The 14,075-nt window shown below is 47.0% G+C and overlaps 1 protein-coding gene and 2 pseudogenes across 3 annotated transcripts in view; 1 reads left to right on the forward strand and 2 right to left on the reverse strand.

The window, feature by feature from the left end:
* The window catches only part of RNF113A (ring finger protein 113A), a 69,033-nt gene that overhangs the window by 47,688 nt on the left and 7,270 nt on the right, over window positions 1–14,075 (reverse strand). The gene's annotated exons all lie outside the window — the stretch shown is intronic.
* Window positions 150–270, reverse strand: LOC134896389 (5S ribosomal RNA; annotated as a pseudogene).
* LOC134896390 (5S ribosomal RNA) lies at window positions 1,893–2,013 on the forward strand (annotated as a pseudogene).

Below are 14,075 nucleotides of genomic sequence, written 5' to 3' on the forward strand. Positions count from 1 at the left end.
ATTGCTTATTCGATGTATATATATATGACCATCATTTGAAAACTGCTGTATATCCCAACTGGGAATTGAATCCTAGCAGGTAGTTGAATCATAGGTCATGACCGATAAGTGAGTCAGTGCTCTATTTTAGTGACAGGAAGGGCAGCAAATATTTGCAGTACCAGGGTGTTCCTTGGTGGTCTCCCATCCAAGTACTTAAACCGGCCCTCCACTGCTTGGCTTCCAAGATCAGATGAGATTGGGCATCTCCAGTGGGGTATGACCGCAGACCTTATGCTTACCCTTGTCACACTGTGTCCTAATTGGGCACAGATAGGAGCCAATTTGCGATATTGTGTAGACCACAGGTGTCTAAGCAGCTGATGAAAAAGAATCAAGAGTTTTTTCTCCAAGGATATAGCACAAAATTATAACACAAAATTCAGATACCCATCTAAATATTCACGGTTAAAGTAGTCGCAATACAAGTAGAAGAAACATCTATTCTGCACAGATATTTAAGAATATCAAGTGAGACTAATTCTAAATTATGCAGTGAGGGAGGCCTCCAAATTTGGTCTCCAAAATCTCAAAATAGATGTATCAAACATACACTGTGGATTATGCAGTAAGATATATCATAAACAGTGACATCTCCAGCTCTAATGCCCCACCATGAATCACCTTCAGGCAGCGGGGAAACAATTATGCAGTGAGGGAGGCCTCCAAATTTGGTCTCCAAAATCTCAAAATAGATGTATCAAACATACACTGTGGATTATGCAGTAAGATATATCATAAACAGTGACATCTCCAGCTCTAATGCCCCACCATGAATCACCTTCAGGCAGCGGGGAAACAACACGACAGAAAATGTGCCACATATATCATCAATTAGGTGTTTTCAAAAAAGCATGGATTTCTGCATTACACACAGAGAAAAAACATTTGTGTTTGATAGGCTACCAAAGATAGTAGATGCCTCAGCATCCGTTGTTTTGGTAGCAAATAAGCACTTGTTTACTTACTGATAATGTTTTATCTGTCACTCATGCATATGATGTAGTGATCTCTGTGCCACGTGGATATGGATTTATCGTGCACGATAAATCCATATCCACGTGGCACAGAGATCACTACATCATATGCATGAGTGACAGATAAAACATTATCAGTAAGTAAACAAGTGCTTATTTGCTACCAAAACAACGGATGCTGAGGCATCTACTATCTTTGGTAGCCTATCAAACACATAAATGTTTTTTCTCTGTGTGTAATGCAGAAATCCATGCTTTTTTGAAAACACCTAATTGATGATATATGTGGCACATTTTCTGTCGTGTTGTTTCCCCGCTGCCTGAAGGTGATTCATGGTGGGGCATTAGAGCTGGAGATGTCACTGTTTATGATATATCTTACTGCATAATCCACAGTGTATGTTTGATACATCTATTTTGAGATTTTGGAGACCAAATTTGGAGGCCTCCCTCACTGCATAATTGTTTCCCCGCTGCCTGAAGGTGATTCATGGTGGGGCATTAGAGCTGGAGATGTCACTGTTTATGATATATCTTACTGCATAATCCACAGTGTATGTTTGATACATCTATTTTGAGATTTTGGAGACCAAATTTGGAGGCCTCCCTCACTGCATAATTTAGAATTAGTCTCACTTGATATTCTTAAATATCTGTGCAGAATAGATGTTTCTTCTACTTGTATTGCGACTACTTTAACCGTGAATATTTAGATGGGTATCTGAATTTTGTGTTATAATTTTGTGCTATATCCTTGGAGAAAAAACTCTTGATTCTTTTTCATCAGCTGCTTAGACACCTGTGGTCTACACAATATCGCAAATTGGCTCCTATCTGTGCCCAATTAGGACACAGTGTGACAAGGGTAAGCATAAGGTCTGCGGTCATACCCCACTGGAGATGCCCAATCTCATCTGATCTTGGAAGCCAAGCAGTGGAGGGCCGGTTTAAGTACTTGGATGGGAGACCACCAAGGAACACCCTGGTACTGCAAATATTTGCTGCCCTTCCTGTCACTAAAATAGAGCACTGACTCACTTATCGGTCATGACCTATGATTCAACTACCTGCTAGGATTCAATTCCCAGTTGGGATATACAGCAGTTTTCAAATGATGGTCATATATATATATACATCGAATAAGCAATTTTTTGACCACAGGCTGTCATATAGTTGGTGTGTCTGTTTCACAAATTCACAGAGTTACCCATCTCGGCCTATATTAGGTATTTGTACCCTGTAAGCTACAAACAATTTCTTTATATTTTCGCAATGTCACCATTTAAACAAATACCGGCGCTCATTGAACTCCTCAGTAATTAATTTTTTAACAAGAATTATTAAAGTATTGTATTTTAGTTAGTTATTGTGACAGTCAGTCATACAATATTATCTGTATATGAGTGCTTCCCAAAAAGAGTCTTCTTTCTTCTCTTTTTTTCCATGTTTAGCTCGGATAACTCCCTGGCTTTCTCCTCCGGGAGAAACACCTTCTTTCTGGACTGTGTCCAGGATCATCCCTAGGAACAGAAGACAAGTCGTCGGAACCAGCTGCGCTTTTGGAATATTGAGAATCCAATCGTGCTGCCGCAACACTACCTGAGATAGTGCTACACCGATCTCTAGCTGTTCCCTGGATCTTACCCTTATCAGGGAATCGTCCAAGTAAAGGATAACTAAAATTCCCTTCCTTCGAAGGAATATCATCATTTCGGTCATTACTTCAGTAAAGACCCGGGGTGCCGTGGCCCATCCCTACGGCAGCGTCTGAACTGATAGTGACAATTCTGTACCATAACCTGAGATACCCTTGGTGAGAAGGGTAAATTTTGACATGAAGGTAAGCATCCTTGATGTCCCGAGACCTCATGTAGTCCCCTTCTTCCAGGTTTGCAATCACTGCTCTGAGTGACTCAATTTTGAATTTGAACCTCTGTATGTAAGTGTTCAAAGATTTTAGATTTTAAAATCGGTCTCACCGAGCCGTCTGGCTTCGGTACCACAATAGTGTGGAATAATACCCCGTTCCCTGTTGCAGGAGGGGTACCTTAATTATCACCAGCTGGGAATACAGCTTGTGAATGGCTTCCAAAACTGCCTCCCTGTCAGCGGGAGATGTCGGCAAAACAGACTTTGGAAACGGCGAGGGGAATACGTCTCGAATTCCAATTTGTACCCCTGAAAATATTACCTGAAGGATCCAGGGGTCTACTTGCGAGTGAGCCCACTGCGCACTGAAAATTCATTGAGAACGGGCCCCCACCGTGCCTGAACTTGTAAAGCCCTAGCGTCATACTGAGGGCTTGGCAGAGGCAGAAAAGGGTTTCTGTTCCTGGGAACTGGCTGATCTCTGCAGCCATTTTCCTCTCCCTCTGTCACGTGCAGAAAAGAGGAACCCTTTTGTCCGCTTGCCAACCAGGACTGCGCCTGATAATACAGCGTCTTATTTTGAGAGGCGACCAGGGGTACATCCCCTTTTTTTTGTAAGGCAATACTTCCAAATGCCGTTTGGAATCCGCATCACCTGACCATTTTACTGGTAGAATTGGACAACGCACTTATACTTGATGCCAGTAGGCAAATATTCCGCTGTGCATCATGCATATATAGAAATGCATCTTTTAATTGCTCTATGGGCAATAATATACTGTCCTTATCTAGGATTCCAGTCAGGGAATCCGACCACGCCAACCCAGCACTGCACATCCAGGCTGAGGCGATTGCTGGTCGCAGTATAACACCAGTATGTGTGTAAATACATATTAGGATACCCTCCTGCTTTCTATCAGCAGGATCCTTAAGGGCGGCCATCTCAGGAGAGGATAGAGCCCTTGTTCTTACAAGCGTGTGAGCGCCTTATCCCCCCTAGGGGGTGTTTCCCAACGCACCCTAACCTATGGCGGGAAAAGGTATACTGCCAATAACTTTTTAGAAATTATCAATTGTTATCGGGGGGAAACCCACGCATCATCACACACCTCATTTTATTTCTCAGATTCAGGAAAACTACAGGAAGTTTTTCCACACCAAACATAATACCCCTTTTTTTGGTGGTATTCATATTATCAGAAAAGTGTAAACATTTTCCATTGCCTCAATCATGCAATGTGTGGCCCTATTGGAAATCACGGTTGTCTCTTCACCGTCGACACAGGAGTCAGTATCCGTGTCGGCGTCTGTATCTGAGGTAACGGGAGCTTTAGAGCCCCTGTATGAGACGTCTGGACATGCACAAGCTGAGTAGCCGGCTGTCTCATGTCAACCACTGTCTTTAATACAAAGTTGACACTGTCACGCAATTTCAACAGTACATCCACTCAGGTGTCGACCCCCTAGGGGGTGACAACACTATTACAGACACTCTACTCCGTCTCCACATCATTTTTCTCCTCATACATGTCGACACAAACGTACCGACACACAGCACACACACAGGGAATGCTCTGATAGAGGACAGGACCCCACTAGCCCTTTGGGGAGACAGAGGGAGAGTTTGCCAGCACACACCAGAGCGCTATATATATATACAGGGATAACCTTATATAAGTGTTTTTCCCTTTATAGCTGCTGTATTGTTTATACTGCGCCTAATTTGTGCCCCCCTCTCTTTTTTAACCCCTTTCTGTAGTGTAGTGACTGCAGGGGAGAGCCAGGGAGCTTCCCTCCAACTGAGCTGTGAGGGAAAATGGCGCCAGTGTGCTGAGGAGATAGGCTCCGCCCCTTTCTCGGCGTCCTTATCATCCGTTTTTCTGTATGTTTTGGCAGGGGTTAAATGCATCCATATAGCCCAGGAGTTATATGTGATGCATTTATTTTAGCCATATAAGGTTTTTATCAATTTATTGCGTCTCAGGGCGCTGCCCCCCCAGCGCCCTGCACCCTCAGTGACCGGAGTGTGAAGTGTGCTGAGAGCAATGGCGCACAGCTGCAGTGCTGTGCGCTACCTTATCTGAAGACAGGATCGTCTTCTGCCGCCGATTTTCCGGACCTCTTCGCTCTTCTAGCTCTGTAAGGGGGCCGGCGGCGCGGCTCCGGGACCCATCCAGGCTGAACCTGTGATCGTCCCTCTGGAGCTAATGTCCAGTCGCCAAGAAGCCCAATCCACTCTGCACGCAGGTGAGTTCGCTTCTTCTCCCCTTAGTCCCTCGATGCAGTGAGCCTGTTGCCAGCAGGTCTCACTGAAAATAATAAACCTAAACTAAAACTTTCACAAAGAGCTCAGGAGAGCCCCTAGTGTGCACCCTTCTCGTCGGGCACAGAAATCTAACTGAGGCTTGGAGGAGGGTCATAGGGGGAGGAGCCAGTGCACACCAGGTGATCCTAAAGCTTTCTTTAGATGTGCCCAGTCTCCTGCGGAGCCGCTATTCCCCATGGTCCTTACGGAGTTCCCAGCATCCACTAGGACGTCAGAGAAATAAGATTTTAAACCTACCGGTAAATCTTTTTCTACTAGTCCGTAGAGGATGCTGGGGACTCCGTAAGGACCATGGGGTATAGACAGGCTCCGCAGGAGACATGGGCACTATAAAGAACTTTAGAATGGGTGTGCACTGGCTCCTCCCTCTATGCCCCCTCCTCCAGACCTCAGTTAGAGAACTGTGCCCAGAGGAGACGGACAGTACGAGGAAAGGATTTTGGTAATCCAAGGGCAAGATTCATACCAGCCCACACCATCCACACCGTATAACATGGAATATACGCAACCAGTTAACAGTATGCAACAAAACAGTATCAGGCAAAGACTGATTTCAACTGTAACATAACCCTTATGTAAGCAATAACTATATACAAGCCTTGCAGAAAGTAGTCCGCACTGGGACGGGCGCCCAGCATCCTCTACGGACTAGGAGAAAAACATTTACCGGTAGGTTTAAAATCTTATTTTCTCTTACGTCCTAGAGGATGCTGGGGACACCGTAAGGACCATGGGGTTTATACCAAAGCTCCCAAACGGGCGGGAGAGTGCGGACGACTCTGCAGCACCGACTGAGCAAACGCAAGGTCCTCATCAGCCAGGGTATCAAACTTATAGAACTTTGCAAAAGTGTTTGAACCAGACCAGGTAGCTGCTCGGCAAAGCTGTAAAGCCGAGACGACTCGGGCAGCCGCCCAAGAAGAGCCCACCTTCCTAGTGGAATGGGCCTTTACCGAATTTGGTAACGGCAAACCTGCCGTAGAATGCGTCTGCTGAATCGTGTTACAGATCCAGCGAGCAACAGTCTGCTTCGAAGCAGGAGCACCAACTTTGTTGGCTGCATACAGGACAAACAGTGCTTCTGTTTTCCTAGCCCGAGCCGTCCTGGCTACATAGATTTTTAAGGCCATGACTACATCCAGGGACTTGGAGCCCTCCAAGTCACCAGTAGCCACAGGCACCACAATAGGTTGGTTCATATGAAACGGTGAAACCACCTTGGGCAAAAATTGAGGACGAGTCCTCAACTCCGCTCTATCCACATAGAAAATCAGATAGGGGCTCTTGTGAGACAAGGCCGCCAATTCGGACACCCGCCTTGCAGATGCCAAGGCCAACAACATGACCACCTTCCAAGTGAGAAACTTTAATTCAACCGTCTGAAGTGGTTCAAACCAGTGAGATGTGCAGCACTCCCTTTACAAAAGTCTGGACTTCTGGGAGAGAAGCCAATTCCTTCTGAAAGAATATAGATAGGGCCGAAATCTGTACCTTAATGGAGCCTAACTTCAGGCCCATATCCACTCCTGTCTGTAGAAAGTGGAGAAAATGGCCCAGATGGAAATCCTCCGTAGGAGCAGTTTTGGCTTCACACCAAGAAACATACTTCCTCCAGATACGGTGATAATGTTTCACCGTCACCTCCTTCCTAGCCTTTATCAGCGTAGGGATGACTTCTTCCGGAATACCTTTCCTAGCTAGGATTCGGTGTTCAACCACCATGCCGTCAAACGTAACCGCGGTAAGTCTTGGAACACACAGGGCCCCTGCTGTAACAGGTCCTCCCTGAGAGGAAGAGGCCACAGATCTTCTGTGAGCATTTCCTGAAGATCTGAGTACCAGGCCCTTCGAGGCCAATCTGGAACAATGAGTATTGTCTGCACTCTTTTTCGTCTCATGATTCTCAATATTTTTGAGATGAGAGGACGGAACACATAGACCGACTGAAACACCTATGGTGTCACCAGGGCGTCCCCCGCTACTGCCTGAGGGTCCCTTGACCTGGCACAATACCTCCGAAGCTTCTTGTTGAGGCGTGGCGCCATCATGTCTATTTGAGGAATTCCCCAAAGACTTGTTATCTCTGCAAAAACTTCTTGATGAAGTCCCCACTCTCCTGGATGGAGATCGTGCCTGCTGAGGAAGTCTGCTTCCCAGTTGTCCACTCCTGGAATGAAGACTGCTGACAGAGCCCAGCGAAGAATCCTGGTGGCTTCCGCCATTGCCACTCTGCTCCTCGTCCCGCCTTAGCGGTTTACATGAGCCACTGCTGTGACGTTGTCTGATTGAACCAGAACCGGTAGGTCGCGAAGAAGATTCTCCGCTTGTCGTAGGCCGTTGTATATGGCCCTCAATTCCAGTACGTTGATGTGCAGACAAGCCTCCTGGCTTGACCATAGTCCCTGAAAATTTCTTCCTTGTGTGACTGCTCCCCATCCTCGGAGGCTCGCGCCCGTGGTTATCAGAACCCAGTCTTGAATGCCGAACCTGCGACCCTCTAGAAGGTGAGCACTCTGCAGCCACCACAGGAGAGACACCCTGGCCCTGGGGGACAGGCTTATCTTCTGATGTATTTGTAGATGGGACCCAGACCACTTGTCCAGAAGGTCCCACTGAAATGTCCTCGCATAAATCCTGTCGAAAGGGATGGCCTCGTAGTCTGCCACCATTTTCCCCAGAACTCGAGTGCATTGATGAACAGACACTCTTTTTGGTTTTAGCAGGTCTCTGACCATGTTCTGGAGGTCCTGGGCTTTTTCCATTGGGAGAAAAACCCTCTTCTGTTCCGTGTCCAGAATCATGCCTAGGAATGATAGTCGAGTCGTTGGAATCAACTGACTTTGGCAGATTTAGAATCCAACCGTGCTGTTGTAGTACTCTCAGGGAGAGCGACACGCTTTTCAGCAATTGATCTCTCGATCTCGCTTTTATCAGGAGATCGTCCAAGTACGGGATAATTGTGACTCCCTGCCTGCACAGGAGCACCATCATCTCCGACATCACCTTGGTGAAAATCCTCTGGGCCGTGGAAAGCCCAAACGGCAACGTCTGAAACTGGTAATGACAGTCCTGTACAGCGAATCTCAGGTACTCCTGATGAGGAGGATATATGGGGACATGAAGGTATGCATCCTTCATGTCTAGTGACACCATAAAATCCCCCCTTCCAGACTGGAGATCACTGCCCGGAGCGATTCCATCTTGAATTTGAACTTTTTCAAGTACAGGTTTAGGGATTTTAGATTTAAAATGGGTCTGACCGAGCCATCCGGCTTCGGGACCACGAACAGGGTTGAATAGTACCCTTTCCCCTGTTGGACTAGGGGAACCTTGATAATCACCTGCTGTTGACAAGGCTTTTGAATTGCAGCTAACATTACTGCCCTCTCTGGGGGAGAAGCTGGCAAGGCCCACTTGAAAAATCAGCGAGGGGGCACCTCTTCGAATTCCAGTTTGTAGCCTTGGGATACAATTTCCATTGCCCAAGGATCCACGTCTGACAGAACCCAGACCTGGCTGAAGAGTCGAAGACGTGCCCCCACCGGTGCGGACTCCCTCAGTGGAGCCCCAGCGTCATGCGGTGGATTTAGTAGAAGCCGGGGAGGACTTCTGTTCCTGGGAACTAGCCGAAGCAGGCGTTCTTTTCCCTCTACCCTTACCTCTGGCGAGGAAGGATGAGCCCCGACCTCTTCTGGACTTATGCGACCGAAAGGACTGCATCTGATATTGCGGAGATTTCTTTTGCTGCGGGGGAACAAAAGGCAAAAAAGTAGATTTACCCGCGGTAGCTGTGGAAACCAGGTCCGCGAGACCTTCCCCGAATAAAACTTCACCTGTAAAACCTCCATATGCTTCTTTGAGTCAGCATCACCCGTCCATTGGCGGGTCCACAGGGCTCGCCTAGCAGATATCGCCATGGCGTTGGCTCTCGAACCTAGCAGCCCAACGTCTCTTTGAGCGTCTCTCATATATAAGACTGCGTCTTTAATGTGACCTAAGGTCAATAAAATGGTATCCCTATCTAGGGTATCAATGTCAGCTGACAAGGTATCTGTCCAAGCTGCAACTGCGCTACATACCCATGCCGATGCTATTGCCGGTCTGAGTAAAGCACCCGTATGCGTATAAATAGATTTTAAGGTAGTTTCCCGTCTACGATCAGCAGGATCTTTGAGGGCTGCCGTGTCAGGGGACGGTAGCGCCGCCTTCTTGGACAAGCGCGTTAAAGCCTTGTCTACCCTGGGCGAGGATTCCCACCGTACCCTGTCCTGTGCAGGGAAAGGATACGCCATAAGAATCCTCTTGGGAATCTGCAGTTTTTTGTCTGGAGTTTCCCAAGCTTTTTCAAATAACTCGTTCAGCTCACGAGATGGGGAAAAGGTTACCTCAGGTTTCTTTTCCTTATACAGGGACAGAGGGGTCATCTGTGATATGCAAAACACCTTTTATTGCAATAATCATATTATGAATACTTTTGGCCACCCTTGGGTGTAACCTTGCATCATCGTAGTCGACACTGGAGTCAGAATCCGTGTAGGTATCAGTGTCTGCTATTTGGGATAGAGAACGTTTTTGAGACCCTGAAGGGCCCTGTGACACAGTCAAAGCCATAGATTGACTCCCTGCTTTTTCCCTGGACTCTGCTTTGTCCATCCTCTTATGTAATAAGGTCACATTTGCATTTAAAACATTCCACATGTCCAACCAATCAGGTGTCGGCGTTGCCGATGGAGACACCACAATCATCTGCTCCACCTCCTCCTTAGATGAGCCTTCCGCTTCAGACATGTCGACACACTCGTACCGACACCCCCACACACAGGGATATATTTCTATGGAGACAGTTCCCCATTAAGGCCCTTTGGAGAGACAGAGAGAGAGTATGCCAGCACACACCCAGCGCCAACTGACACTGGAAACAAATTCCCAGATAATATAGTGCTTTTATATATAATTATCTGTGTAATACACTCACTGCGCCTTACAAGTGCCCCCCCCCCCCCCTCTTTTCAGCCCTGTGTCACCGTGTTCAGCAGGGGAGAGTCCGGGGAGCCAGCTCCTCTACAGTACACTGTGGAGAAAATGGCGCTGGTTAGTGTTGTGGGACCAAGCTCCGCCCCCTCCAGCGGCGGGCTTCGGTCCCGCTCAATTTTGTATAACTGGCGGGGGATTTTTATAACTACTGCCTCCGCAGCCTATATATACTTATATGCCAGTCCTAGAGGTTTTATATTGCTACCCAGGGCGCCCCCCCTGCGCCCTGCACCCATCAGTGCCTGCTAGTGTGTGTTGTGTGTGGGAGCAATGGCTCAGGGAAGATCTGAAGTCTTCTGCCGCCTTTGAAGTCTTCTTTTCTTCTTATACTCACCCGGCTTCTATCTTCCGGCTCTGTGAGGAGGACGGCGGCGCGGCTCTGGGACGAACGGCGAGGGGAGACCTGCGTTCCGACTCCCTCTGGAGTGTCACAACTGAGGGTTTTGGCTGACAGGAGAAAGCCTCAGTTGTAGGGGCTGAGAGGAACTTAAACCGGGGAGGTTTAATCAGACCCTTGGACATGTAAGTGTTAAAAGGAAACCCGAAGGTGTGACCATGACAACCAGGTAAAAGTCAAAATAAAAGTTTATTAACAGACTCCGTGTAAACAAACAGCATTCAAGGTAAATAATGGCAATGATAAACAATATGATTCCTGGAGCACTCTGACCATGAAATGGTTACACAGGACACTGGTAGGTAAGAACAGCTGTTACAGTCCTTAGATGGAATAACCTTACCAGGCCTGGCTGTAGTAGTGAAGATATCCAAGGAACATGCCAGTAGATGGAACAGATGAAGTTGGTAACTTGAATCAGCTGTTGTAATTGCTGGCCAGGTGGTAAGACACGGAGTGGATGCGGAATGGAATCAGCCAGATGATAAAGTCACTGAATGAATGCTGGGTGGAACCAGCCAGGTGATGAAACACGGAGTGAATATAGTAAGATGCTAGGGAGCGTGGAAACAGAGGAATTGAAGGATGATTACCGGTGGTAGTGGATACTGCTGGAAGCAGATGAAATAGCTGGAAGCTGGATCAGCCTCGGAGGACTGCAGAGTCAGGCTGCACCGCAGGATGGTAGGCAGGTGCGGGTCTCTTTAGTGGATGCTGGAGACAGGAGCTGGAACCACAACCACAGGAGAGAGACTGGAACAAGGTATGACAAACAAAGCACTGACCATTTCCTGGCCCAGGCACAGGATACTTATACCTGCAGCAATGCAGGTATTGGCTGGGCAATTATGCAGATTTCCAGGCAGTGGATTGGAGGAACTGAAGCATGTGATTGGATCCAACATGGCTGCGCCCATGTTAGAACTTGGAGGGAAAACTGGTTTGGGAATCCATGTGGAAACATAACTGTAATGGCGGCACCGGCCGCAGAGGACAGGAGACGCCAGACTGACAATGCATGCTGAGACTCGTGGATGACAGCGGAGGCCGCGGCAGGCATGGAACACCACACTGACAACCTGCACTTATAACACAGGAGCGGCGGCGGAGGCCGCGGAGGACGGGAGACGCCATGCAGGATTCAAACATGGCGCCGCTGTGACAGCATCTCAGCGTGACAGGAGGGATATGCAGCATGTGGACACAGATGAGATCCGGCCCTGGAACGCTGAGCCAGCCTCAGGAGACATCTGAAAGGCAAGTAATGGCGTCCAGATACCCGGATCGTGACATGGAGCTAATGGTGTCCAGTAGCCTAAGAAGCAGAGCCTATCACTTAAGTAGGTCTGCTTCTCTCTCCTCTGTCCCACGATGCAGGGAGCCTGTTGCCAGCAGGCTCCCTGAAAATAAAAAACCTAACAAAATTATTTTTTCAGAGAAACTCAGGAGAGCTCCCTGTAATGCACCCAGTCTCCTCTGGGCACAGGAACTAACTGAGGTTTGGAGGAGGGGCATAGAGGGAGGAGCCAGTGCACACCCATTCTAAAGTTCTTTATAGTGCCCATGTCTCCTGCGGAGCCCGTCTATACCCCATGGTCCTTACGGAGTCCCCAGCATCCTATAGGACGAAAGAGAAATATATGTTAGTTGTGAGAGTGATATACATGCAGTCCCACTAGTTTGCAAGGGATATATTAATTAAGCAAAATTCCGTTCCAGCTGGCCAGCTTATAGTAAAAATCACAATTAAGAGTTCCGTAAGTCAATTATGATAGCTCAGCAGAAAGAGTCCTGCGCTGTGCTACTACCTCACACCAAAGTTGTTCTCACCACTCACTGGTATAGGGCTCCCCATTGTGCTGGAGCTCACCATGTGTGATAACTGTTGGTATGCAGTAATTGTAGACACATTTTCATTCGTATCATGTCCGTAGCATTAGACGGAGGTCTGCGGCGTAGGTGCAGAGGGAGGGCGCAGCTCTATGTGTTGTTCGTGAGCCAAACAGTTGATCCGGTATTAAAAACTTCTGCTGTGATGAAAAGTCAGTAGCCTTGCAATACTAGCATCCTGCAATCACTCCAAGAATTTTATCCGATACAACACAAAACCGGTTGCATTGAAGCTTTTTATACATCTACATTACAGGACATGATTTTCAAAAACTATGTACGATGAGCCTAAATAAGAAGAAACGTAAGAGGGGAGTCAATCTTCATGCCAATGAGAGAAGGGCCCTGAATAGCTTTAGGAGAGCTAATTCCATCATAATCCGAGCAGCGGATAAGGAGGGGATACTGTTGTTCAAGGTATGAAAGATTATTTGTTTGAAGCTATGAGGCAACTTAATAACCCACAATATTATAAGAAATTACATTTTGACCCCACAAAAACTTTTCAGTCTATTCTAAAAACTAGCCTAGAGGAGGCTCTTGGGAAGGGGGCAATATCGAAAAGTGAGTGAGTATAACTTTTTATTTTGTCCCTATCCAGTCATCCACATACTATCACCTCCCTAAAATCCATACAATCACCTCCTGGGCCGCCTATCATTTCTGGTGTCGGGTCCCTTACCACAAATTTGTCAGCATATGTAGATTCTCACCTGCAAAAATATGTTAAATCACTCAGGTCATATATCAAGGACACTACTCATTTTCTGAATTTAATTATTGATATAGCCTGGGAAAACCAATACCTTTTCACGACTTGTGACATCGAGTCATTGGGTTAAATTATATTCAGCGACAGTTGAATAGCGCCGGGAGTTGGCTACTGTCGCTATTCAATTCAGCTCATGTTAAGTCGGCCAAAGCCCGTTCTTGCCAACTTAACAGGTTTAATTGTCGGGAGAACAGGCATTCTCCGACTTGACTCCCCGCCGCAATGCTGATTCCCGACAGAATCAGCCTCGCATTGGCTGCGCGGGAGCACTTTTGTCGGATTTCCTCTCTCATCTCCCAGGGGTGAGAGAAGAATTCCTGACAATTGGTGTCACTTGGCGCTGTATTGAATAGTGTTGGGAGCTAACTCCCGGTGCTATTCAACTGTCGCTGAATAGAATTGACCCCATTATATACCAATATACCCTATGAAGGTGGTTTAAAAACTTTGGAGACCTTTCTACGTGCTGATTGTGACCTGAATGACATCAAAAAATGTATTCTATTAGATGCTGTTCACTTTATACTCACACATAATTATTTCACTTTTAACATTATTTACAGATACACAGCACCGCCATGGGCACCAGATTTGCCCCGAGTTATGCCAACCTATATACGAGTCACTTTGAGTACCATCATGTCTGGGTAGGCCACCTTGGGGCGGGTCTGGTGCTCTATGTATTGATATGTTTTTTATTTGGAATGGTGATTTAACATCAGCCACAACCCTTGTTTCTTCATTGAATATAAACACCTATGGTTTATAAAT

The sequence above is a fragment of the Pseudophryne corroboree genome, chromosome 3 (genome assembly GCF_028390025.1).
Source record: "Pseudophryne corroboree isolate aPseCor3 chromosome 3, aPseCor3.hap2, whole genome shotgun sequence".
NCBI classification, from domain to species: domain Eukaryota; kingdom Metazoa; phylum Chordata; class Amphibia; order Anura; family Myobatrachidae; genus Pseudophryne; species Pseudophryne corroboree.